The sequence below is a fragment of the Loxodonta africana genome, chromosome 12 (assembly GCF_030014295.1).
Source record: "Loxodonta africana isolate mLoxAfr1 chromosome 12, mLoxAfr1.hap2, whole genome shotgun sequence".
Taxonomy (NCBI): Eukaryota; Metazoa; Chordata; class Mammalia; order Proboscidea; family Elephantidae; genus Loxodonta; species Loxodonta africana.
Window position 1 is genome coordinate 97,165,919 of NC_087353.1, and position 25,096 is coordinate 97,191,014.

Sequence of the window (25,096 nt, forward strand, 5' to 3'; positions counted from 1 at the left end):
AATGATGTTGAATGACTTAGACATATTAGGGAAAATTTGAAAATATGGAAAAGTATAAAGAAGAAAATAAAATTATTTTCAATTCTGTTACCCATAGAGAACCAGTCTTAACATTTTTTTTCACATATCATTTTTTATGTGTATTTGAGATAAATAGTGTATATACATATTTGCATTTTGATTCCTTTTCCATTTACCATTAATTATGAAGATTATGAACATTTCCCCAAGTCATTAACTTTGCTCCAGAATCATATTTTTTTCATTTCGAATGACTAATTGATATTCTATTGTGTAGACTCCCTTGCTAATGTAAACAGTTAAGGCCTCAAATTCCAGTCAAAAGGTTGGCGGTTTGAACCCACCCAGAGGTGCCTTGGAAGATAGACCTGGCGATCTGCTTGGAAGACCCTATGGAGCAGTTCTGCTGTGCACACACGGGTTTGCCATGAGTTGGAATCAACTCAGTGACAACTAACAACAACAAATACATCATGTTTTTGAACATTTAGTGAAATAATTGTTTCTACTTTTAATTATTGTGATAATGTTACGGTGAACTTTCTGTACCTGATATTTATAATTTTGATTATTTCCTTAGGAAAGATTCCTAGAAATGGTTATTACTGGATTAAGAGATATAAACACAATAAAGACTCTTGAAGTACCCTGCCAAATTGTTTTCCACAAAGGAAAGTCCCACCAGCTTTTGTGTAAACACCTTTGTCGGCCCCAAGTAGTAGTATATTTTTTATTTTTACCAAATTTATGTTCTTAATATGCAGTTTGGCTTACTCAATTTGAAAGTTATTTAGGAGACTTTTTTTATTTCCAAGTGTTTTGGGAGAGGGTTTTTTTTTTTTTTTTTTTTAAATTATTGTGCTTCAGGTGAAAGCTTACAAATCAAGTCAGTCTGTCATACAAAAAGCCATACACACCTCTCCGTGCACTCCCAGGTGCTCTAAGAGGTTGCTTTTTAAAAATGTAATCTTCTTATTGATAATTTCTCTTCCATCTTTTTATCAGTTTTCCTACATTGTTGCAATTGCTAGAGCCTCAGTGAATGTACAAGCATTTCCGTATGCACCTACTGAGTCCAGTTTATTAATGGTTATTAAGATCGCCTTGGTCTTTATTTAAGAAGCAGAGTGCAAGCTTAGACCCCTCTTTCTAATAGTTTATATGAGGAGAAAAGGGATTGTGTAGCTGTGGACACGTGTGGGCTCAGAGGGGGTGGGATGGAATGGGAGAGATTTGAGCATTTTCATAGGTTGTGTGAAAGGAACCAGGAGGAAAGGGAGAAGTTAAACACAGCCAGAAGAGAGGGCTTGGCTTAGGGAGCAAGGTCCTGGAGGGAGAAAGGAGTTTAGGTCAAGGGGGGTAGGCATCGATGTCCAGCATAGCATCAGAGGACTGAAAGATGCCGACCTTTACAGGACAGTGGTGACTGTTCCTAGCTGGGAAATCTAAAATTACGGTATTATGAAACAATATGAACACTTTTTGGGCTTTATAAACCAAGTATGGGGAACTTCTAATTTGGATTAAAAATTTAGGCATTTGGAATTGAGTGGATGCATGAAAATTAGTCATTCTTTCTCTGGTAGATCCTGCTACTTAGATTTCTAATTCTCGCATTAATGAGTGCAGTCTTTCCCCTTTGGGAATGAGTTTGGCTCTTTATTGATAAGCCAGAAAGGATTGAGATTATATTGTGACCTAAGAGATGTAGTTTTGATATAAAAGACCTGTCTTGGTCCTGTGATATTTGCAATATTGATTTTGTTGATAACTGTATCTTTACAAAGTTTTGTTAAAAGGCTAGAGTGATTTTCTTAATATCCATAAAAAATACAGGAGTGCACCCTGAGTCGCAGAACCTCATCAGAGTCTGTATCTTGAGTGCCATCCCAGAACTGTTCCTAAATTCTTACTCTGTCTTCTTCTGTATCTGTATGTGCATAGTCAGCCTGGAAAGACAGAACCTGAGATGTTAACTGTGGCTGTCTCTATGTGGTGGGGTTGTAGCTGCTTTTCCTTTTCTTGCACTTACTTGCTTTTTCTAATGAGCACGTATTTATGCTTTTTTGTGCTCTGGGGAAAACACTAATGAATAGGAATCAGTGAGAATAACATATGTGGAATCTGAAAAGACAGTGCTTGCATCATTCATAGGGTTCAGTGACTTGACTGCTGTAGTTATTATCCGCTCTTGCAATTCGGGAGAATTAATTTGTGTATAAGCACCTAATCTCCACTTAAATTGAGAGGGAGTGAAGCCTCCTTATCCACTTTGGCTTACCTCAAATAATGAAGGAGAAAATGATTTGCCTGTCAGTGAAGGCTGCCAAAAGAGCTCAGTTGACTTTAAAAATTTATTATTTGTTGATTATCTGTTAAGAGCAGACCAGAGTGTTGTTTGGAACTAGTTTTTAAAATATTCTCTCGTAATATTAGCTGTGTTGTCAAATAAAAACTACCCATCATCTGAAAATATAACACATTCTTTTATAATAATAATAAATTATAATAGTATATAATGAATTTGTTCAGTTTGGACTCAGTACTTCATAGTAACATTCGCCTGGGATCCTTCTTCCCAAATATTAGTGGATACTAGGTGTAGTAGGTATCACCACGACTGGGGTGTTGTGCATTGTCAAGTCAATTCCAACTCATAGCAAACCTGTAAAACAGAGTAGAACTGCCCACAGCGTTTCCAAGGTTGTAGTCTTTACAGGAGCAGGCTGCAACGTCTTTTCTCCTGTGGAGCAGCTGGTGGGTTCGAACTGCCCACCTTTCAGTTAGCAGCCAAAACCTTAACCACTGTACCACCAGGGCTCCTTATGACAGGGGTAGAGCTGAGCCTTGATGGCACTGTGGTTAAGTGCTCGGCTGCTAATTGAAAGGTTGGTGGTTCTTCGGGAGAAAGATGTGGCAGTCTGCTTCCGCAAAGATTTACAGCCTTGGGAACCCTATGGGACACTTCTGCTCTGTCCTGTAAGGTCGCTATGTGTTGGAATTGACTTGAGGGCGATGAGTTTTTTTGTCGTCATTTCTTAGAGCTGAGGAAAGCAAGGCTGCTGGCCTGGAGTAGCACAGAGGCAGTGGCTGGGTGTTACTGGCTCATTCTCATTTCGTTTCGCATTTTTGGAATGAGGAAACCCTGAGATTCATTCAGTGAAGATGTGCCTTGACATTTCTGCCTTAGAAAACCTGGCTGGTGTTGTGCTATTCGGAGGCATCGATGCAGACCCTGGCAGGGCCACTGCAGCTCTTTGCTCTTGAGCCATCTGCTCTTCTCTGTCCCCCTGCCAGTTTCCTGTGGGATGGCTCACAGGACCTGTATAACCGCAGATCACTGTATACATTCCTTCTGTCTGGTCACAGATACAGAAAACATTTTTTTTCCCTTAGGTGTATGTGTGTGTGTTTTAACTTTTTATTTTGAAATAAATATAGATTCACAGAATGTTGTAAAGATAGTAGTATAGAGAGGTCCCATGTACCCTGCACCCATTTCCCCCATCGACTACATCATATGTAACTGTAACAGTGTTAACACCAGGAAATTGGCGTTGGTATAAAATGTGTGTATAGTTTATAACACAGGTAGACTCATGTAACCACCACTGCAGTCAAGATACAGAGCTATTCCATCACCACAAATAGCTCCCTGCTGTGATCCCCTTTTATAGTCGCAACTACTGTCCCCCCTCAACTGTCCTTAACCCCTGGCAAGGACTAATGTTTCCCATCTCTATAATTTTGTCATTTCAAGAGTGTCATATAAATGGAATCATACCGCGTGTAACCTTTTGAGATTGGCGTTTTCACTCAGCATAGTTCCCTGAGGCCCATCCAATTGTTGTATCAGTAGTTCGTTCCTTTTTATTGCTGAGCAGTATTCCGTAGTAGTGATGGGCCCCCATTATTTAACTTTTCATCTGCCAAGAGGACACTGTTTGTTTCCAGTTTTGGGCTATTACAAATAAAGCTGCTATGAACAATCATGTAAAGATTTTTATGTAGATAACAACTTTCATGTCTCTGGGGTAAATATCCAGGAGTGAGATTGTTGGGTTGTATGGTAAGTGTATGTTGAGTTTTTTAGGAAACTGCCGAACTATTTTCTGGAATGACTGTACCATCTTACATTCCCTGCAGGAATGTATGAAAGATTCAGATTCTCTGCATCCTCGCCAGCCTTTGGTATTGTCACTGTTTTATTTATTTTTATTGTGCTTTAGGTGAAAGTTTACAGAGTAAATTAGTTTCTCATTCAAAAATTGATATACAAATCATTTTGTAGCATTGGCTGCAATCCCGGCAATGTGCCAGCAGTCTCTTCATTTCCACCCCAGGTTTCCCATTTCCATTCTAGTTTTTCTGTCCCTTCCTGCCTTCTTGGCTTTGCTTTTGGGCAGGTGTTACCCATTTGATCTCATATACTTCATTGTTCTAAGAAGCACGTTCCTCACATGTGTTATTATTTGTTTTGTAGGCCTGTCTAGTCTTTCTCCCACCCTGTATTGTGATCCCTGTCAGAGTGTTCGGCGGTGGTAGCTGGGCACCATCTAGTTCTTCTGGGCTCTGGCTGATGGAGGCTGTGGTTCATGTGGTCCCGTAGTCCTTTGGAATAATAGTTTCCTTGTGTCCTTGGTTTCCTTCATTCTCCTTTGCTCTGGACAGGATGGAACCAATAGATGTATCTTAGGTGGCCAAGCTTTTAAGACCCCAGATGCTACTCACCAAAGTAGGATGTAGAACATTTTCTTTTTGAACTATGTTATGCCAGTTGACCTAGATGTCCCCTGAGACTGTGGTCCTCAGGCCTCAGCTCCAGTAACTCAGTCCCTCAAGGTGTTTGGATGTGTCTAAGAAACTTTTATGACTGTGTCCCATTTGTGCTTTATTATATATATGAATATACGTGCTGTATATACAAATATGTAAAAAAAATCCACAGCCTAACCTACGTATGCATATAGGTATACTCCTATATGCCCTCCTTCCCGTGTTCAGCATATGTATCTACTTGTAAGTCATCATTTCTTTTGCTGTTGTTGTAGGGTTGTACATGCTACATAGTATTTACTCTGGTTGCCTCTTTTTTTTTCTTCCTTGTTTTCCTCTAAGTGTCTTCCTTTGCCAAGTTGTGCTGACTTCCCCTGTATCATGTGTTGTCTTTCCCATCACCAAAGTTAACACTTGTCTACAATCTAGTGATTTTCCCTCCTCACCACTTCCCTCCCTTGTAACCATCAAAGATTGTTTCTTTCTGTGTGTAAACGTTTTTTTGAGTTTTTATAATAGTGGTCCCAACAATCACTATTTTTTTTTTTTTGGCTCTTCTAATAGCGATATAGCTGCTAACCAACAGTCGGCAGTTCATATCCACCTGCTGCTCCTTGGAAGCCCTATGGGGCAGTTCTACTCTGTCCTACAGAGTTGCTGTGAGTCGGAATCGACTTGATGGCAATGGACATGGTTTTGGTTTTTAATAAGGTGTGTAGTGATATCTCATTGTGGTTTCAGTTTGTATTTCCCTAATGACTAGTGATGTTGGACATCTTTTCATGTGCTCATTTGCCATTGTATACCCTCTTTGGTGAAATGTCTCTTCATATATTTTGCCTGTTTTCTAATTGATCTTTTTTTAACTGTTGATTTTGAAAGTTTGGTATAAATTCTAAATATGAGTTTTTTATCAGGAATGTGGCTTGCACATATTTTCTTCCAGTCAAAGCCAGCAATGTAGCATCTTGTTTCGGTCATCACATTGCCTTTTCTGTGTCATCTCTCTCTTACAAGGACACTTTTGATTACATTTAGATAATCTATTTAGATAATCTAAATACATTTAGATAATCCAAAGATTCTTAATGTAATTACATCTGCAAAATCCTTTTTGCCACATAAGGTAACATTCACAGGTTCTAGGGATTGTTGTTGTTGTTGCTACTGGTGAGCCGTCGAGTTGTGGAGTTGATTCTGACTATAGCAGCCCCATGTGTACAGAGTTGAACTGCTCCATAGGGTTTTCAAGGCAGTGAACTTTCAGAAGCAGATCACCAGGCCTGCCTTCCAAGACACCTCTGGTGGGTTTGAACCACCAGCCTTTCTGCTACTAGTTGAGTGCTTAACCATTTGTGCCACCTAGATAACCCTTCTAGGGAGTAGGACCTGGATGTCTTTGGGAGCCGTTATTCAGCCTACCACATCGTTCTGTGGGTGCTTGAAAAGAATGGAAGTTGTGCTGTAGCTCAACGGAGTGTTCTATAATATCCAGTAAATAGTTTGTTGATGGTGTTCTTGAGTTCTTCTAAATCCTTGCTGATTTTCTCTCTAACGATTCTATTAATTGTTGAAAGATGGATGTTGAAGTCTCCAGCTATAATTGCGGATTTGTCTGTCTATTCCGTTTCTATGAGTATTTGATGCACTTATTTCACAGCTGTGTTGCTCGATGCATATACATTTAGGATTGCTTTGTTGTCATCTTGAACTGACCCTTTTATCATTATATGATGTCTCTGGTAAATTTCCTTGCTCTGAAGTCTACTCCATTTGATATTAATATAGCGACTCCTACTTTGTTTTGATTGTTGGCATGACATGTCTTTTTTCATCCTTTTACTTTCAACCTACCTATATCATTGTATTTGAAGTAGGTTCTTGTAGACAGCATATTAGTTAGTCATGGTTTTTTATCTACTCTACTTGTCTGTGTCTTTTAATTGATATATTTATGCCATTTACATTTAAGGTCATTTTTCATAAATTACTGCCTAAGTCTACCATTTTATATTTTGTTTTTTGTTCTCTCAATTTTTTATTTGTTTTCTTTTTCCTGTGAGTTACTTGAACATTTTTCAGAATTCCATTTTGATTTCTCTACAGTGTTTTTGAGTGAATGTCTTTGTATATCCATTTTAGTGGTTGCTTTAGGTGTGTTTGTGTGTGTGTGTGTTTACATATGCATGCATACACACACACAGCCTATGGGTGTCATCATCTTACCAGTTCAAATGAAGTACAGAAACCTTATCTGATTTTATGTCCCTTTACCCTCCCCCATTTATAATTAAAAAAAATATTTCCTTTATGTACATTGAGAACTATACCAATGTTACAATTTTTATTTAAATCATCAAACATAATTTAGAAAACTCGAGACAGAAAGCCTATTGCGTTTACCCATATTTTGCTTTCCCTGTTCTTATTTCCTTTCTAATGTTCCAGGATTCCTTTTTTTTTTTTTAAATCATTTTCTTTTCTGTCTAGAGAACTTCCATTAGCTTTTTTAGGGTAGGTCTGCTGGTGATAAATTCTCTTAGTTTTCCATCATCTGATATTGTCTTGATTTCTTCTTCATTCCTGAAGGTGAATTTCACCAGATACAGAGTTCAGGGTTGACTGTTCTTTTCTTTTAGCACTTTAAAAATGTGCTACTTCCTCTGGCCCCCATGGTTTCTGATGAGAAATTCACTGTCACTCGATTTTTTTTCCCTTATGGATAAGGTTCATTTTCTCTGGCTGCATTCAACATGTTTTTTATAAGTTACCAATGGTGTATCTTGGAATAGATTTCTTTGGGTTTATCCTGTTTGAGGTTTGCTCAACTTCTTGAATCTGTGGGTTAATTTTATTATTTGCTAAATTTGAGAAGGTTTTAGCCATTTTTTCTTCAAATATTTTTTCACTCATGCTCGCTTTATCCTCTTTTTGGGACTCTGATGACATGAACATTAGCTATTTTGTTATAATCCTCCAGGTGTATGGTTCTTTGTTTTTTTTTCCAGCCTACTTTCTCTTTGTTGTTCAGATTGGACACTTTCTGTTGTTCTGTCTTCATGTTCACTGATTCTTGCCTCTGTCCTCTCCATTCTCTTAAGCCCATCTATTGACATTTTAATTTTTGTTATTGTATTTTTCGATTCTAAAGTTTCCGTTTGGTTCTTTTGTATATTTTTCTTTGCTGAGACTTTCTAGTTTTTCATTTGTTTCAAACATGTTTATAACTGCTTATTGAAGCATTTATGATGGCTACTTTAAAATCCTTGTCAGATAATTGCAACATCATTTTTTGGCATATATTGATTGTCTTTTCTCATTCTGCTTGGGGTTTCTTGGTTCTTAGTATGATAAATAATTTTCAAATGAAACCCAGACCTTTGGCTATTATGAGACTCTGGGTCAGATATCACCTGCCTCCTCTGATATCACCCTAGCAGAGGAAACGTGGTGGGAGGCTGGAAGCGAGGCAGGGGGAGGTCTGCCTCCTAACTGATATTGTAAAAAGTTCTTCATTGTGATTGACAATGGTATGTACAGATAAGAGGTTTTTTTTTTTTTTTTAAACAAGATACAAATTTTTAATCTGTCCAGATACTGGGCAGATTTAAGTTGGTATTGCTATGAGGTGTGGTGGGATTCCCAAGCCCTCCCAGAACCCAGTTCTCAAATGTCCCTCTAGTTGGTAACCTCTCTGGAGCTGATCTTGGCTCTTTTACCTCCTTTCTTGGGCCTTGACCATTTGAGGGAGGAAGTACTTTCTTTAGTTGGGCTTCACATGTTCTTTTCTTGAGTTCCAGTAGGTTCTGCACTGACCTTCAGTTACTCGTCATCCCTTTTTAAGTTTTCTGTAGCTTTTGGGAACTCTTATTCTAACTTGTCTCTGTACTGATCAGTTTATTTAAAGCATATATCTTAGCCAAGTTGTTTATGGCTGGTTCCATTTTTTTGTTAGCTGGCATCTTCACTGTTGTAAGCTTTTTTTGTTTTGTTTTATTTGAAGTCAGTGGATCACCCACATGGCTTCAGTGGCCTGGACTCTTTCAGGAAGCAAGGGAGGGTCCAACCTTTCAACATACCCTCTTCCCCTGCCAATCTGTTTCAGGGAAATCCTCCATACCCCTTTCTAATTGTGGGATATCTTTTGCTCTTGACTTATTAGAGCTCAAGGAATAATCAAAAGGAACTTTTTGGTAATATTCATTTCTCTGGGGCTTTCTTTGTTGACTCATGGGCTCGGTTGACCACCACTACAGGGAATGGTTTTCTAAAATCCTATCATTACTCTTTCAAAATACTTGAAAAGTAACAGATCTAGTTACCATCAAAGGAAGTGGGGGGTGTCCCATCCCGTTTTGTTCACATCCTGAATAACCCTGTAGTTTGTTTAGGATGGGTTTTGTTTAAAATTTGGCCTGTTTTTTATTTACCAAAAGGACTTTAACCTTTTGTGCAAAGCCGTTGAAAAATCAAGATAAGAAAACACTCTTGTCTCTATACTAGTAGTGTGATTGGGCGGTTCCTCACTTACCATGGCCAGCAAACACCGCTTTCCAGAGAAAATGTTAGCATTGGCCCATATCAGTCTTGAGTCAGTTTTTATCACAAATAGTAATTCTGTGGAAAATCTTGCCAATTCTGCGCATCCTTCAGATCAGATGAGAAGGAAAGAATAGGTTTTACAGGTTCCACTTGTCTCTGCTACTAGCAAGTTCTCCTTCCCCAGTAACTGCTCATCTTTTTTGTTGTTCCGTAGGATTTTGTTAGGGTTTGCTTTGTTTAGCTTCTGATGCTGCTCCTGGTCCCTAGCATTCCAGATGGACTGTGACCCTTTGAGGTACCAAGGGAATTCCAGGGCTGAAAATATATGCCTCTCTTGGAAATGACACCAGTTTGTCTGGTTTTGAAGAGCCAGATAGTGTAGATTATTTAGGAATATTTTTTATAAAGAGTGCCTTACATGGAAAATGAAGGAAGGATGCCATTAAAGAATGGTTTAGAAGCCTGTGTACCCATTGCCATCGAGTCATTTCCGACTCATAGTGACTCTGTAGGACAAAGTAGAACTGCCCCATAGGGTTTCCAAGACTGTAATCTTTACAGATGCAGACTGCCACATCTTTCTCCTGCAGAGCCGCTGGTGGGTTCGAACTGCCGATCTTTCGGTTAGCAGCTGAGCACTGTAATCACTGTGCCACCACAGCTCCTTTAGAAGTCTATAGAGTTCTCTAATAGTCAATAGGGCTTTTAAACTTTATTTACTTAATATTTTGAGTTTTTGAACATTTTTTATTTTACTGTGAAATTTTTCAAATATATAGAAAAGTTGAAAGAATTATACTGTGTTAGATTCTGCAGTTACCCTTTTTATATGTTTGCTTTATCACATAGCTACCCATTTACTTATTTATTCATCTCTCATCTGTCCATCAACCCATCCTAGTTTTTAGGAATTTCAGAGTTGCAGATATCAGTACACTTTACTTCTTTGCCTTTTTTTCCTTCTTATTTATATGGTCAAAGGTGGTCCCTCCAAACACTTGGAACCAGCATACCTCTCCTCTCTTCCTTCTTTGCATCCTGATAAGCCTTCCTAAAAGCGGTGGAGAATTGCTGCCTTACGCCAGCACATCCTTGGCCGGGCTGTTCTGGAACAGTGTGGAGTCGTGGTCTCTGAGTGGGAGGGGAGGACGTCCAAACAAATGACCTCTCCTCAGCACTGGGCCACTGGGGTAGGTTTTTGCTTTGCTGACTTCTAAGCATCAATGCTCACCGTCTCTTTGGGCGTAATCCTGAATTAACTAAGGAGTCCAGGAGAAGATGGAGGAGACCCAAAGAGAAGTGAGATGTTCACACTCAGGAACTGTTCTTCCCTGATCGTTGGTTCTCAAGGCCCCCCAGGGGTACTGGCCAAGGAGATTTAAAAAAAAAAAAAAAAATTTGGTGGGTTAATTAAGGACAATGGCAAAAAAGAAAAAAAAAGGAAGGGCACTTTACGGGGTTTCAAGCACATTCAAAGAACGGGATCACACTGCCTCATCGTGTTGTGTTACAGACCTTAAAATGCTGGGCACTGATGTCATTAATGCCCTCTTGACTTTAAAATTATTTGATACAAAATCGTAGAAATCTTATTTAAAAACAAAGTCTCCCCACCACCTCCCCCCGCCCCAAAAAGACAAAATTCTGTTTTCTACAGCACTGAGACATTTTTTCAGGACTACCCTAAAAAGCAAAAAAACAGTTGCCAACTCATGGCAACCTCGTGTGTCGCAGTAGAACTGTGCTTTATAGGGTTTTCAATGGCTGATTTTTCGGAAGTAGGTCACCAGGCCTTTCTTCCGAGACACCTTTGGTGGCTGTACCCTCCAACCTTCCAGTTAGGACTCTAACCATTTGTACCACCCGGTGACTCCAGGCCCCCACTGAAGCCATCAAAGTGGATGCAATAGCTCTTTTAATTGCAAAGAATCAACAACCAACCAACCTCTCATCCGTGGAGCAACTTTTGTGAAAAATCTGTTCTGAGTACTCTGGTAACTCAGCAAATACTTTTCAGCACCTAGTATGTGTCAGTCACAGCTTTTGGTGCTGGAAATTCAGTGGGGAACAGGGCAGACAAGAACCCTGTAGGAGGAGACATAACACAGTCAGAGAAGACGATGAGGTTAATACATAGTTCTTAGTACGTACAGTAACCTGATGACGTAGGTACTGTTACTGTTGTTGTTAGGTGCCATCAGGTTGGTTCCAACTCATAATGCCCCTGTGTACAACAAAACAAAACACTACCCGGTCTTGCACCTTTCTCATAATCATTGCTTTGCTTGAGCCCATTGTTGCAACCCCTGTGTCAGTCCATCTCATCAAGAGTCTTTGTCTCTTTCACTGGCCCTCCACTTTTTACCAAGCATGATGTCCTTCTCCAGGGACTGGTCCTTTCTTGATAACATGTCCAAAGTATATGAGACAAGTTTTGCCATCCTTGCCTCTAAAGAGTGTATTGGTTGTACTTCTTCCAAGGTAGATTTGCTTGTTCTTTTGGCAGTCCATGGTGTAGTCAACATTCTTTGCCACGGATACTATTATTGTCCCTGTAAAATGAGAAAAGCGAAGCACAAGAATCCAGTATCCCACAGCTAATTAAGTGGCAGAGCCAGGATTCAGACCCAGCAGAGTGACTCCACAGCATGGGTACTTAATCCTTACTTTATACTGCTTCCGGGACGTTTTTGATAATAGTGCTATTAAAAGAAAACCAGTGATGTTTTATAGGAAATGATTGTGCAGGGAGTTGGGGATCCCTTTGCAAGGGTGATCAGGGAAGGTCACATTTGAGCTGAGGGCCGAGGAGAGGGAGCAGTGGAGGAAACCTTCAGTAGCTGGGGACTAGTGAGCTAGGGAGCTGGGTTCACAATGAGGGCCAGATGGAGCCTGACCAGATGGGAGAGGGTGCTGCAGGCCCTCGTGAGGAGTTTGGATTTTATTCTGAATGCAGTGGGAAGCCATATGTGTTTTAAGAAGGGAAGAGGCCGGATTTATGTTTTAGTGAGTGCTGCCAAAACTTTATTTGGAGAGGAAATTGAGAAGAAATTCCAGGCTACTTATTTGTCCATTTTGTAATCAAATGTCAAATTGAAGACTTAGCTGAGGATATTGAACCTTAAGCTTCACGGAAGATTAAATTGTTGCCCTTTGTGTTGTGGGTTAAACATATTTAAGTGAGATGACTCTACGAAGGCAGGCAGTTTAGCCCAGCCATTTCTTTTTGAAAGATACCTGGTTGAAGATGCAGTGGAAGAAGTCATGCTGCTTTCCTGAGCCTTGGGAACCACTGCCCAGGATCATGTCCAAGGTCGTGTCAGAGGTCATCAGGGCTGGTGAATGAATGGGAAGTGCAGGAATGGCCTAGGCACTGACAGTCTCTTTCGGTGACACCAGCAGCACACTTGCTGATTCAAAGACCGTGCAGTTTTAGCCGGAATTCACTTACAGGAGTACTGCAGATTGGTCATAACCACCAGTTTCTGCTGGGCCAGCTCCAACTCGTGGTGACCCCAGGTATGTCAGAGTAGAGCTGTGCTCCACAAGGTTTTCAGTGGCCGACTTTTCAGACGAAGATAACCAGGCCTTTCTTTGGAGGCACCTCTGGGTGGACTCAAACCCCCCAAGCTTCCGGTTAGCAGCCAAGGGACTTAACCGTTTGCACCATCCAGGCACTCCAAATTAGTTATAAATTTTTTTTTTATCTTCCTAACTTAATGGAGCACTTAAGGTCAGAGTTTCTGAAAATAATTTTAATGAAAAGAATAAAATCTTGTAGATTTTAGGTGACACTTTTCTGACATCATGGCTGTAAATCTCATTTGAAATCTGATAAGGAACTTTTCTGTACGTCTGTCTGATCTTCAAGAGACTTGTTGGAAGTTGTGGTTGATTCAGGTGCCAGAGGTGAACTTCCACAGAATGGTTTTGGAGAATTACTTGGTAGCTTTGGATGTCATTATCCCACTGTGTGTGTTTTTTAAATTAATAAACTTTAATTTTTAGAGCAGTTTTAGGTTTACAGAAAAACTGTGCAGAAAGTACAGAGGGTACCCATACACCCTCTTCCCCCTGGACACTGTTTCTCCTACTATTACATCTTGGTTCATGCGGTACGTTTGTTAGAGTTGGTGAGCTAGTATTGACACATTATTATTGACAAAGTACATTAGTGTTCACTCTCTGTGTTGTACAGTCCTGTGGGTTTTGGCAAATGTGTAATGTCATATAGCCATCATCATAGTATTGTGCAGAATAGTTTCACCACCCTGATAATCCCCTGTGCTCACCTGTCGATCCCTCTTCTCTTCTCCCCAGAACTTCTGGCAGCCATTAATCTTTAAAAAAAAATTTTTTTTTTTTTTTTCTCATAGTGGAGCCCTGGTGACTCAGTGGTTAAGAGCTCAGCTGCTAACCAAAAGGTCTGCAGTTGGAATCCACCAGCCTCTCCTTGGAAACCCTGTGGGGCAGTTCTACTCTGTCCTATAGGTTGCTGTACTTCGGAGTTGACTCAACAGCAGCGAGTTTGTTTTTGTCTCTCTAGTTGTGCCCTTTCCTGAATATCATGTAGTTGGAAGCATAGAGCACATAACTTTTTCAGACTGGCTTCTTTCATTTAGCAATATGCTTTTAAAGTTTCTCCATGTCTTTTCGTATCTTGATAGCTCCTTTCTTTTTATGGCTGAATAATTTATACTGTATGAACGTTCCACTGTTTATTCACCCACCTGTTGAAGGACATCTTGGTTGCTTCTGGTTTTTGGCAATTCTGAGTAAAGCTGCTATAAACATTCGTGCGCAGGTTTTTGTGTGGATGTAAGTTTTCAGCTAAGTTGGGTAGATGCTTTGGAGTGAGATAACACTATGTTTAGCCTTATGAGAAGCCATCAAACTATTTTCCAAGGTGTCAGTATCGCGTTCTATTCATGTGTGTTTATAAGGCTGTTTCCCCTCCACCTCAGCCACAGGTTCTGACTGTGGAAAAAATCAGTTAAACAAGCTTGATGTCAGAAGTTTCTGAATTAGCTCTTTCACCTATCTAGGGTTGAAAGTTTCAGTATTCATTATTAATTTTACATGATTGATGTAGAATATTTATCTTTCAAGATTCTTGTTTCGATTTGCTTTTAAGCAGTATTTGTTTTGAAATGTCAGATAACACTGAAGAAGAGCATTAGATTTTGATTAACTTTTGAGATAGTATATATTATGATCCCATTTACAGGTGCGGAAACTGAGACACAAAGTTCAGATTAAGTTGCCCAAAGTCACCCAGCCAATAAATGACAGGGACAAGATCTGAGTTCAGTAGGAACAAGACAAGGATGCCCTTTATCACCACTCCTATTTAACATTGTGCTGGAAGTCCTAGCTAGAGGAATAAGGCAAAAATAAATAAATAAATAAAAATAAAGAGCATCCAAATTTGTAAGGAAGAAGTAAAACTGTCCCTATTTGTGGATGATATGATACTATACATAGAGAACCCAAAAGACTCCACAAGAAAACTACAGGAACTAATAGAAAGATTTAGCAGAGTAGCAGAATACGATATCAACATACAGAAATCAGTCGAATTCCTATACATCAATAAAGAGAACTACGAAAAGGAAATCAGGAAAGCTATACCATTTATAATAGCCCCTAAAAAAAAGTAAAATACTTAGGAATAAATATAACCAAGGATGTAAAAGACCTATACAAAGAAAAGTACAAAACACTACTGCAAGAAACCAAAAGAGACCTACATAACTGGATAAACATATCATGCTCATGGATAGGTAGACTCTAACACTATGAAAATGACAATTCCGCTCAAAGCAATCTACAAATACTATGTAATCCCAATCCAGATACCAACAGCATTCTTTAACGAGATGGAAAAAACCAATCATTAACTTTATATGGAAAGGGAAGAGGCCCCGGATAAGTAAAGCACAATTGAAGAGGGAATAAAGTAGGAAGACTCACATTGCCTGACCTCAGAACCTACTATATAGCTGCAGTCGTCATAACAGCCTGGTATTGGTACAGAGACAAACACATTGACCAATGGAACAGAATCGAGAACCCAGATGTGAATCCATGCACCTATGGTCACCTGGCGTTCCACAAATGTCCAGAGTCCATTAAATGCGGGAAAAGATGGTCTTTTTAACAAATGTTGTTGGCAAAACTGAATGTCCATTTGTAGAGAAGTAATAACAGGACCGATGCCCCACACCATATACAAAAACTAATTCAAAATGGATCAAAGACCTAAATATAAAACCAAAAACTATAAAAATCATAGAAGAAAAATTAGGGATAATGCTAGAAACCATAATGCACAGTGTAAACAGGATGCAAACCATAACTAACAATACACAAACACCAGAAGATAAGCTAGATAACTGGGATCTTCTAAAAATTAAACAGTTATGCTCATCAAAAGACTTAATCAAAAGGGTAAAAAGAGAACCTAGAGACTAGGAAAGAAATTTTGGCTATGACAAATCTGACAAAGGTCTAATCTCTAAAATCTATAGGAAAATCCAACAAAAAGACAATCCAATTAAAAAATGGGCAAAGCATATAACAGACACTTTACCAAAGAAGACCCTCAGGCAGCTAACGGACAAATGAGGAAATGCTCTTGATTACTAGCCATCAGAAATGCAAATCAAAACTACAATGAGATACCATCTCACTCTAACATTACTGGCACGAGTCAAAAAAACAGGAAATTACAAATGTTGGAGAGACTGTGGGGAGATTGGAACCCTTATTCACTGCTGGTGGAAATGCAAAATGGTGCAACCATTCTGGAGAATGATACGGTGCTTCCTTAAAAAGTTAGAAATAGAAATACCATATGATCCAGCAATCCCACTCCTAGGAAAATATCCTAGAGAAATAAGAGCCATGGCACAAATAGACATATGTACACCTATGTTTATTGTAGCATTATTCACAATAGCAAAAAGATGGAAACAACCTAAGTGCCCATCAGCAGATGAATGGATGAACAAACTATGATACATACACACGATGGAATGCTATGCAGTGATAAAGAACGATGATGAATCTGCAAAGCATTTCACAACATGAATGAATCTGGAGGTTATTATGCTGAGTGAAGTAAGTCAATCACAAAAGGACAAATGAGACCACTATTATAAAAACTCATGAAGAGGTTTATACACAGAAAGAAACAATCTTTGATGGTTATGAGGGAGGGGAGGGAAAAACAATAACTAGACAATAGATAAGTGGTAACTTTGGTGAAGGGTAAGACAGTACACAATACTGGGGAAGCCAAGGCAAGGTTACGGAAGCTTCATAGACGCGTCCAAACCGAATTACTGGGCTGAGGGCTCTGAGGACCATGGTCTTGGAGGACATCTAGCTCAGTTGGCATAACATGGTTTATAAAGAAAATGTTCTACATTCTACTTTGGTGAGTACCGTCTTGGGTCTTAAAAGCTTGTGAGTGGCCATCTGAGATACTCTACTGAAGGGAGAATGAAGAAAACCAAAGACACAAGGGAAACATTAGGCCAGAGGACTAATGGACCACAACAACCACATTCTCCACCAGACTGAGTCCAGCACAACTAGATGGTGCTCAGCTCCCACCACCAACTGCTCTGACAAGGATCACAATAGAGGGTCCCAGACAGAGCAGGAGAAAAATGTAGAACAAAATTGAAACTCACAAAAAAAGACAAGACTTACTGGTCTCACAGAGACTGGAGAAGCCCCAAGGGTACAGCCCTGGACACCCTTTTTTTAGCTCAGTACTGAAGTCACTCCTGAGGTTCACCCTTCAGCCAAAGATTAGACAGGCCCGTAAAACAAAAGTAAATGGGCACACCAACCCAGGGGCGAGGTCAAGAAGGCAGGAAGGGACAAGAAAGCTGGTAATGGGGAACTCAAGGTCGAGAAGGGGAGAGTGTTGACACATTGTGGGTTTGGCAACCAGTGTCACAAAACAATATGTGTATTAATTGTTTAATGAGGAACTAATTTGCTCTGTAAACCTTCATCTAAAGCACAATAAAAGAATAAGAAGGACCCCCTCCCAAAACAAACAAAAAAACCCACCATCCATTCGTAAAAAAATAAATTTGGCATTTACCAATTTAAAAAAAAAAACTGAGTTCAGGTAGTCTAGCTGTGAGACTTAGGCTCTTAAGTACTCTGCCACACTGCCTCCGTACTTAATATATTACATTCATGATTTAACAACTTACATGTTCACAGCTACATTTTAACAGTGGTTCTCACACCTAAGTGTTCAACAGAATCATTCAGGAAGCTTGTTAAAATGCAGATTCTAGGTCTCATACCCAGAGGTTCTGACATGGTAGGCATGGAATAGGGCCTAAGAAATCCGTTTTAGACCAGCACCCGCAAGTGATTCTGATAGAGATGAGCTGTAGACTATGTGGTAAGAAACTGCTATAGAAAATGAGCTAGAAGTAGTGATTCAAATGAAATACTTTATGATGAGCATTCCAGAGAGCTGGGGGAAAGTCCTTGGCTCTTTTGTTTCGTTTTGCTGGATGGAACTGGTGCATAAATTGTTCTTTACTACTATATTCAGTAAGATAACATGGCACTGAGGAAGTTCTGTGGCTTGGTGGTGGTTGGCTGCATCGCCCTAACAGGAAGAGCAGCAATTGTGAGTTGGCGTTTTGGTTGTCAAGTGTATGTTTATATACCTGAGTCTAAAAGGCTGATTTGGGGAGGATTGCAGCACCACGTGAGTGTAAAGACAAAGTAGCTATTTAAAAACCTTGCTAAGACTGTTCTCACTCACAGTTTCTTGCTAATTTTATCTGTCATCTTTGTATTGTGCGCAAATTCTTACCCGTTCCTGGCGGGGCGGGAGGGCCACTGCTGTAATTTCATCATAGTCCCTCAGTTATCTGTAGCCACTGACCGGGCTCGTAACTGTTGTTGCCAACGTATGGCTGGCCTTGTTAGTCATCTGAGTGTGATTGAACACTGCCTTATCACCTCGCTGAGATCAAATAGTTCTTGAGTGCTGGTGAGAGCCAGAGCACAGCTACTGGTGGCCCACAGCCTGCCTTTTTGTTCTGAATACCCATATTTGTAATATCTTTGTATGATATTATTTCAGTAGTACCTAGGAACTCGTGTTAACAGTTTAAATCTCCAGCTTCTGCAGTGTTACAAGATAGGTATTCTTTCTTTTTGGGTTAAATCACAGCCCTGTATACAGAGTTACCATTTAGCAAATTAACCAGGACCAGTGCCCAAGCCCATGCTTTGCCAGTGTTCTCAGTGTCCTATAGAATTGCCCTGTCCCTGACCCAACCGATTTTTTTTATAGTACCATATTATAACAGAAAAGTTAGTATTGATTAATAATAATGGTAAAAGTAAGGGTATAACAAATCAATTTCTATTAGGAATTGGTAGCCAAAAGTATATAGTTGTGAGTTAAATTATCAAATTTTTGTGCAGTGGATAATTTGTTAAATGATCACATTTGACATATAGTGACTGAAACATGGTGAGGTTTTCTAGGCACAGTTCACATCTCTGGAACTTAATATTTGCCTAAGGGAAGTTGTATTAACTTCACGGACAATCATGCTTAAAAAAAATAAAAGAAATATATAGTAGATATTCATAGCAATAAACCAGGAAACTGGAGCTTCCTGGTAGATTGGAGCCCTGGTGGCACAGTGGTTAAGCATTCGCCTGCTAACCAAAAGGTAGGCAGTTTGAATCCGCCAGCCGCTCCTTGGAAACCCTGTGGGGCAGTTCTGCCCTGACCTTTAGGGTTGCTGTGAGTTGAAATTGATTCAGCGGCAGTGGGTTTGATTTTTTTTTTTTTTTGGCTTGGTAAATTGGAGTCTGCTGGATAACTGGATTAAGTATTTTCTAACTTTCAGGTTATATTGATCGGCTTAAAGGTACCACTCGTTTATATTTTAATGTCAGTATGTATAATACCCATTTTTCATCGATTCTGGGTTGCAAATTTTCCACATTTTAACATTTCTGAAATTGAGACTACATCTTACAATCGATAGGGTCTTAGATTTTGTTAAATATGGTAAATAAAGTAATTCTAAATGTCTTAAGACTACAACATTATAATTGTGTATTTTATTTAGTGGTTGTGTTAGGGTTTATAATGTATAAATTATCACAGTCTACCTTCAAACAATAAAAAAAACGATAGATACTTTCAATTTTTTCTTCTTGCCTTTGTGCTGTGTTTTACCTAAATAACCCAACACAGATTTGTTGTTTTTGTTTTAAACAATAACAGTAAATCTTTTAAAGCGATACATATGATGAAGGGAAAAAAGTTTGCTCACATAGTGACCATTTATAGTGCTTTTCATTCCTTTGTGTAGATACAGGTTTTCACCCATCATTGCTTTTTTTCTGCCTGAAGGACTTCCTTTAACATTTCTTGTAGTGCAGGTTTGCCTTCATTTTTGAAAGGTATTTTTGCAGAGTGTAGAATTCTAGATTGATAGTCCGTCCCCCCCCCCCCCCCCCGCTTTGTCAGTGCTTTAATGATATTGCTTCAATGCCTTCTGGCTTGCATTGTTTCTGGTGAAAAGTCTGCTGTAATTCCTGCCTTTGTTCCTCTGCACGTAATGTGTCTTTGTTCTCTGGCTGCTTTTAAGATTTTCTTTCTATTCTTGATATTAAACAATTTGATTATGATGCGTCCTGGTGTAGTTTTCTTTGTGTTTTTCAGACCTGGGGCTCATTGAGCATCTTGTATCTGTGTGTTTATACTTCTGATACAAATTTGAAAAATTTAGCCACTGTTTTTTCAAAGATTCTTCTGTGATACCTCGCCACTTCCCACTTTTCAGGACCTCCAAGTGTAAGTAATTAAGTCACTTGAAGTTGTCCCACATCTCACTGCTGGCAGCGATCATTAATTTTTCTAGGTCGTTCACTCTGTTTTATTTTATATGGTTCCGTTGCTGTGTCTTCCAAGTTCACTAGTCTTTTCCTCCGCAATGTCTACTTTGCTGTTATTTTCATCTGTTGTATTTGTCATCTCAGATATTGTAACTTGTCATCTTTAGGAGTTCACTTGGGGTGTTTTAAAACATCTTTCTCGTCTCTACTTAGCATGCGCGGTCTGTCATCTAGCTCTTTGTGACATGTGGAATACAGTTACAATAACTGCTTCATTGTCCTTGTCTGTCAATGTTGTCATCTGTGTAATATCTAATTTAATCTTGATTGAATTTTCTCACCGTAGGTTGTATTTTCCTGCTTCTTTGCATGTCTGATAATTTTTTTTACTGTTTGCTAGACATCAGTTTTTACCTCGTTAAGTGCTGGATATTTTGTATTTTTATAAATACTTTTGCGTTGTGTTCTGGGATACAGTTAAATCACTTGAAAACAGTTTGATCTTTTCTAGTCTTATTTTTCAGTTTCAATAGGTGAAACAAGCTCAGGCTAATTTTGTCCCTCTCCTGAGGCAAAACCCTTCCGTGTATTCTACTCAGCGATGCCTTGTGAATGATGGGGTTTTCCACTCTGTTTGGTGGGAACAGAAACTCTTCCCAGTACATGTGAGCCCTGAGTATTGTCCCCTTAATCCTGTTGTGTGGCTCCTTCCTTGGCTGAGTAGTTTCCTTGCACACTTGTACTCATCAGTAGTCAGGTGAAGATTTGGTGTGGATCCTCCACAAATCTCCAGAGCTCCCTTTCCATGCTGCTCTTTTCCCTCTGGTACTCTGCCCTGCAAACTTTAGCTGCCTCATCAGACTCCCAGCTTTGTCTCCTCGAGAGCTCAGGGAGATACCAGGTTCTGCCTCCATACACCCTCCCCGTGATGCAGCCTGGAAACTCTCCCCAGGCAGTAAGCTGGAACAGTAGTAGGACTCAGCTAGTTTGTTGCCCTTCTCTCAGGGATCACTACCCTTTGTTGTTTTCATGTTAAAAATAAACTAACTTTATTGGGAGAAAAAAAAAATCAACCATGGGACTTTTGTTTTATCTTACTGACAGTCCAAGTGACAGGATGTAGATGATGTCAGTAAATGAATCCAACCGTATATTGCCTTCATTGGGAGAAGACTTGTCCACTGCTGTGGAACAGGTCTGGATAATCAAGGATACCTTCACTGAATGTTCCTTATCCTATTTATAGTGTGGCACTTGCACGTTTGAAATTGCCTGTGTGTCAGCAGATCGTGTAGCTGCAAAGCTACTTTGAATGTAGAGAGAGACTGACAGAGCTTCACTAATAGCTGGTGTAACAACTGAGATGTTGGTGTTCACTGTAAATTCTGGGTGTCAAAAGAAAAAATAGGACAGTGAGCTATTTAAATGACAGGTTGTTCAGAGATTGATCCAGAAATATTTCATTACATTTCTTTCTTTTATCTATTCTTTTTTTGTGTGCAAAGGAGCATTCTGCTATCTGCTAATACTACTTGTGCCAGATGCCCTAAAATATAAGAGATGCTACTGGCTACTTAAGAGCAGAGATTGTCCTTTTTTTTCCACTTTTTATTATGAAAAATTTTAAACCCTCAGTAAATAAAATTGATTTTGAATACCTGTATACTTGCATGTACTTATATATAGATTTAACAATTGTTTTCATTTTGCTTTTTTTTTTTTTGGTCAGGTATTTCAAGGTAAAGTACAAATATAGTAACATTATGCCCCAAATACTGAAGTACGGATTTCGAGAAAATAAGGACATTTTTGTACATACTACAATATAATTAATCCACTTCACAAAATTTCTTTCTTTTAGACATGCAAATTCTGACTGAAATTACTGGTAAAGTAAATGGTCAATACTTTATTTGTTTAACTACTTAGGGTCTTAAAGGAATTGGAAAAAGTAGGCATTACTGAAAGAAAATCAACAAAATCCATGATTAAAGATTACGATTAGAAGCAGCTCTGGTATCTTTAGAATTAAGTCAGCCTGGTGTTTGGATTTACTTGGTTTTGCACTGTCTTCCGGCTCATCAGTCAGTTTGTCTATCCCTACGTTGTTATCACATCATCTTAATTTGTTTGTTGAAGCACTGTATGTTCTCTTGCTATTTACTCATATTTTTAATCTTTTGCCTCTTTAAACAGATTAATGAAATGGAAATTAAACACACAGTAGTGAGGACAGTCAAAGCCAATTCTTTGAAAAGCTTAATGAAATAAACTAGCGTCATAAGTTTCATCAAAGAAAGAGAATGTGTACGCACACATGTATCAGGAATAGGCAGTGTCTCAGAGGTTAGTCATTAATAAGAGGATATTATGAACAACTTTGTACCCCACACACAAAAATAATAATTCGGCAAATATCCATAAGCCTACCATCCTCCAAACCACTGGGGGTGAAACCTCCTGAAGATCTTCTCTGATTGTTTCCTGTCTCCACCTTTCTCAGAAGTCACCACTACCAAGAATTTGGAGTTTATTATTCCTATGCATTTGTTTATACTTTGCCCATCTATATGTATCCTCAAACCATTGATATATTGTTTGATTTTAAACACTCTATAAAAGGTATCACATACAGTAGAAGCTCTTCTCCCTGCCTTTTTTTTTTTTTTGCTGTACTTACAACGACGGCTTTAATATAGAAAAAAGGATACAAATGAAGAGCCACATAAGGCGAGGTCTGGGAGGGTTGCCAGTGTGAAGCTTCCATGTCCTGAAAAAGGATATGCCACCCTCTCATGTACATCGATGTCTTTACTTTTGCCTGCTTTTATAATCATCATTCTATTTGTGAGGCTCCTGTGTCGGTAGGTTGATAAACCTCGTTCAGTCGTTTTTTAATTGTGTGGTTTTTTTTCCTCGTATGTTAGATGAAAGTTTACAGAGCAAATTAGTTTCTCATTAAACAGTTAATATGCGTATTGTTTTCTGACTTTGATTGCCAATCCCACCACAACATGTCAGCATTCTCGCCTTCTTGACATTGGGTTTCCATTTCCGTTCATCCAGCTTTCCTGTACACTTCTGCCTTCTCGTCCTTGCCCCTGGGCTGGCATGCCCATTCAGTCTCGTATACAGGGTTGAACTACATGTATTACTGTTTGTTTTATGGGCCTGCCTGATCTTTGACTGAATGGTGAACCTTGTTGTGTGGTATTCTGTCTTATGAATATACCACAGTTCATTTGTTTTCTTTTTGGTGGACATTTAGGTTATTTTTCTGTTATAAACAACGCTGCTATAAGTATCTTGTACATGATCTGTGTGCTGGAGTTTTTTTAGGGTAAAGAATTGCTGGGTTGTCACATATGCCTGTCTTCCACTGTATTGGATATTCCCAAATTGTTTTGTGAAGTAGTTGCTGTTTAGTTATTTAATTTTATTTTCCTTTCAGTGCCTGAAGACCTTTCCTTAGAAGAGAGAGAGGAACTTTTAGACATTCGTCGAAGAAAAAAGGAACTTATCGATGACATTGAGGTAAAAACATCTCTTTTTAGCTTTTGCTTTTGCGTAATATAGTAGATCAAGTAGCTTCATGAAAATGTAAAAAAGGGTGTCCAAGGTGTGTACATGCAGACCACCTGGAGAGAGAAAATAAAAGGTTTATCCATGTTGATAAAGCACAGGTTGTCCTGGGTGGGGCAGACTCAGGGACAGAAATCAAGACGTCAAGGTGCTGGAGACAGTGGTAATTAACTTGGGATTCCAGAGTCACAGGACAGCATTTTTTAACAGCAGCAGCAACCCGCAAACATATTGCCCTCCAAACTTCGATCTTAAGACCCTACTTTGTTTACCAGCACCCCTAGCATCTAGGACATTGCCTGTGACATTTTTGGCACTCAGATATTTTTCAAATGACTGAATAAACATGAATTGAGATCCAACAATGTACCAAGTGCCTGCAAATGGTGGGAGTACAAGGACAAACAAAACAAAGATGACTGAAACACAAACATTGTACTTTCCACATTGGTGCACTCCACTGCAGAGGGCAGGCCACAGGAGGCCCTCGGGGAAGCCAAGGGAGAAAGCCACAGCCTCAGGGTCGGCATGTAGGTGGGCGTTGCAGAAATTATTCAGAAGGCAGCACTGCCTGGGCTGCTTCTGTTTGGGGCTGCCCTGGGCTGTGCTTTTCACACCAACTAGTAGAAGGAGGAAGGTCAGTCAGTCACAGGCTCTTCTTTGAGAAGCTTCCAGTCATTGTCACGCCAAGATAAATGTGCCTCACAGGCCACTCGCTGTAAACCCGGCCTGTCCCAGACAATAACTCCTTTCTAGAAGCTCCTACTTTAAGACTGAGGTTTCTTGGCTCACGAAACAATAAGGTTCTGAATAAAAATTTGTGCTCGAAAGGTAAATTCATGGAACTTCTTCTAGGGTTACCCTTAATCCTTGGAAAAATCAGATAAAGCAGAATGGCTGCTTTGGCTCAAGAATAACAAATATACTTTGATTAGTAGTTCTGTTTGGAGCTCAGTAATAATGGGGCCTATTGACTCTTAATTAATTAGAATCTTAATCTAGCTCTGAGTACTCATTTTGTAGCTGAGAATGAGGAAGCTCAGAGAGGTTAGGCAACGTGCCAAAGGCCCTTCAGCCAGTGGAGCCACATCCAGGGAAAGGGGAGTCTCCATTCTGGAATTTCCGGCTCATCCAAGTGCCTTAGATCAGTTGTCACCCTACCATCCCACCCCCCCGGGATCTATCCGTGGTACTTCATCTCAAACACAGTGATTGAAATCATCCTGAAACTGGTGATTAGGTAACTTGATATTGATCTAAATATGTT

The 25,096-nt window shown here is 39.4% G+C and overlaps 2 protein-coding genes across 3 annotated transcripts in view; both read left to right on the plus strand.

The window, feature by feature from the left end:
• Positions 1-25,096, plus strand: part of LOC104846480 (small integral membrane protein 10-like protein 2A) — a 157,071-nt gene that overhangs the window by 131,501 nt on the left and 474 nt on the right. The window contains exon 2 of the transcript XR_010323711.1: positions 23,699-23,781. The gene's annotated coding sequence lies outside the window, so the exon portion shown is untranslated. The remainder of the gene's footprint in view (positions 1-23,698; positions 23,782-25,096) is intronic.
• The window catches only part of CYTH3 (cytohesin 3), a 29,978-nt gene continuing 28,620 nt past the window's right edge, over positions 23,739-25,096 (plus strand). For both annotated transcript variants that reach the window (XR_002787372.2, XM_010596275.3), the window contains exon 1: positions 23,739-23,781. The gene's annotated coding sequence lies outside the window, so the exon portion shown is untranslated. The remainder of the gene's footprint in view (positions 23,782-25,096) is intronic.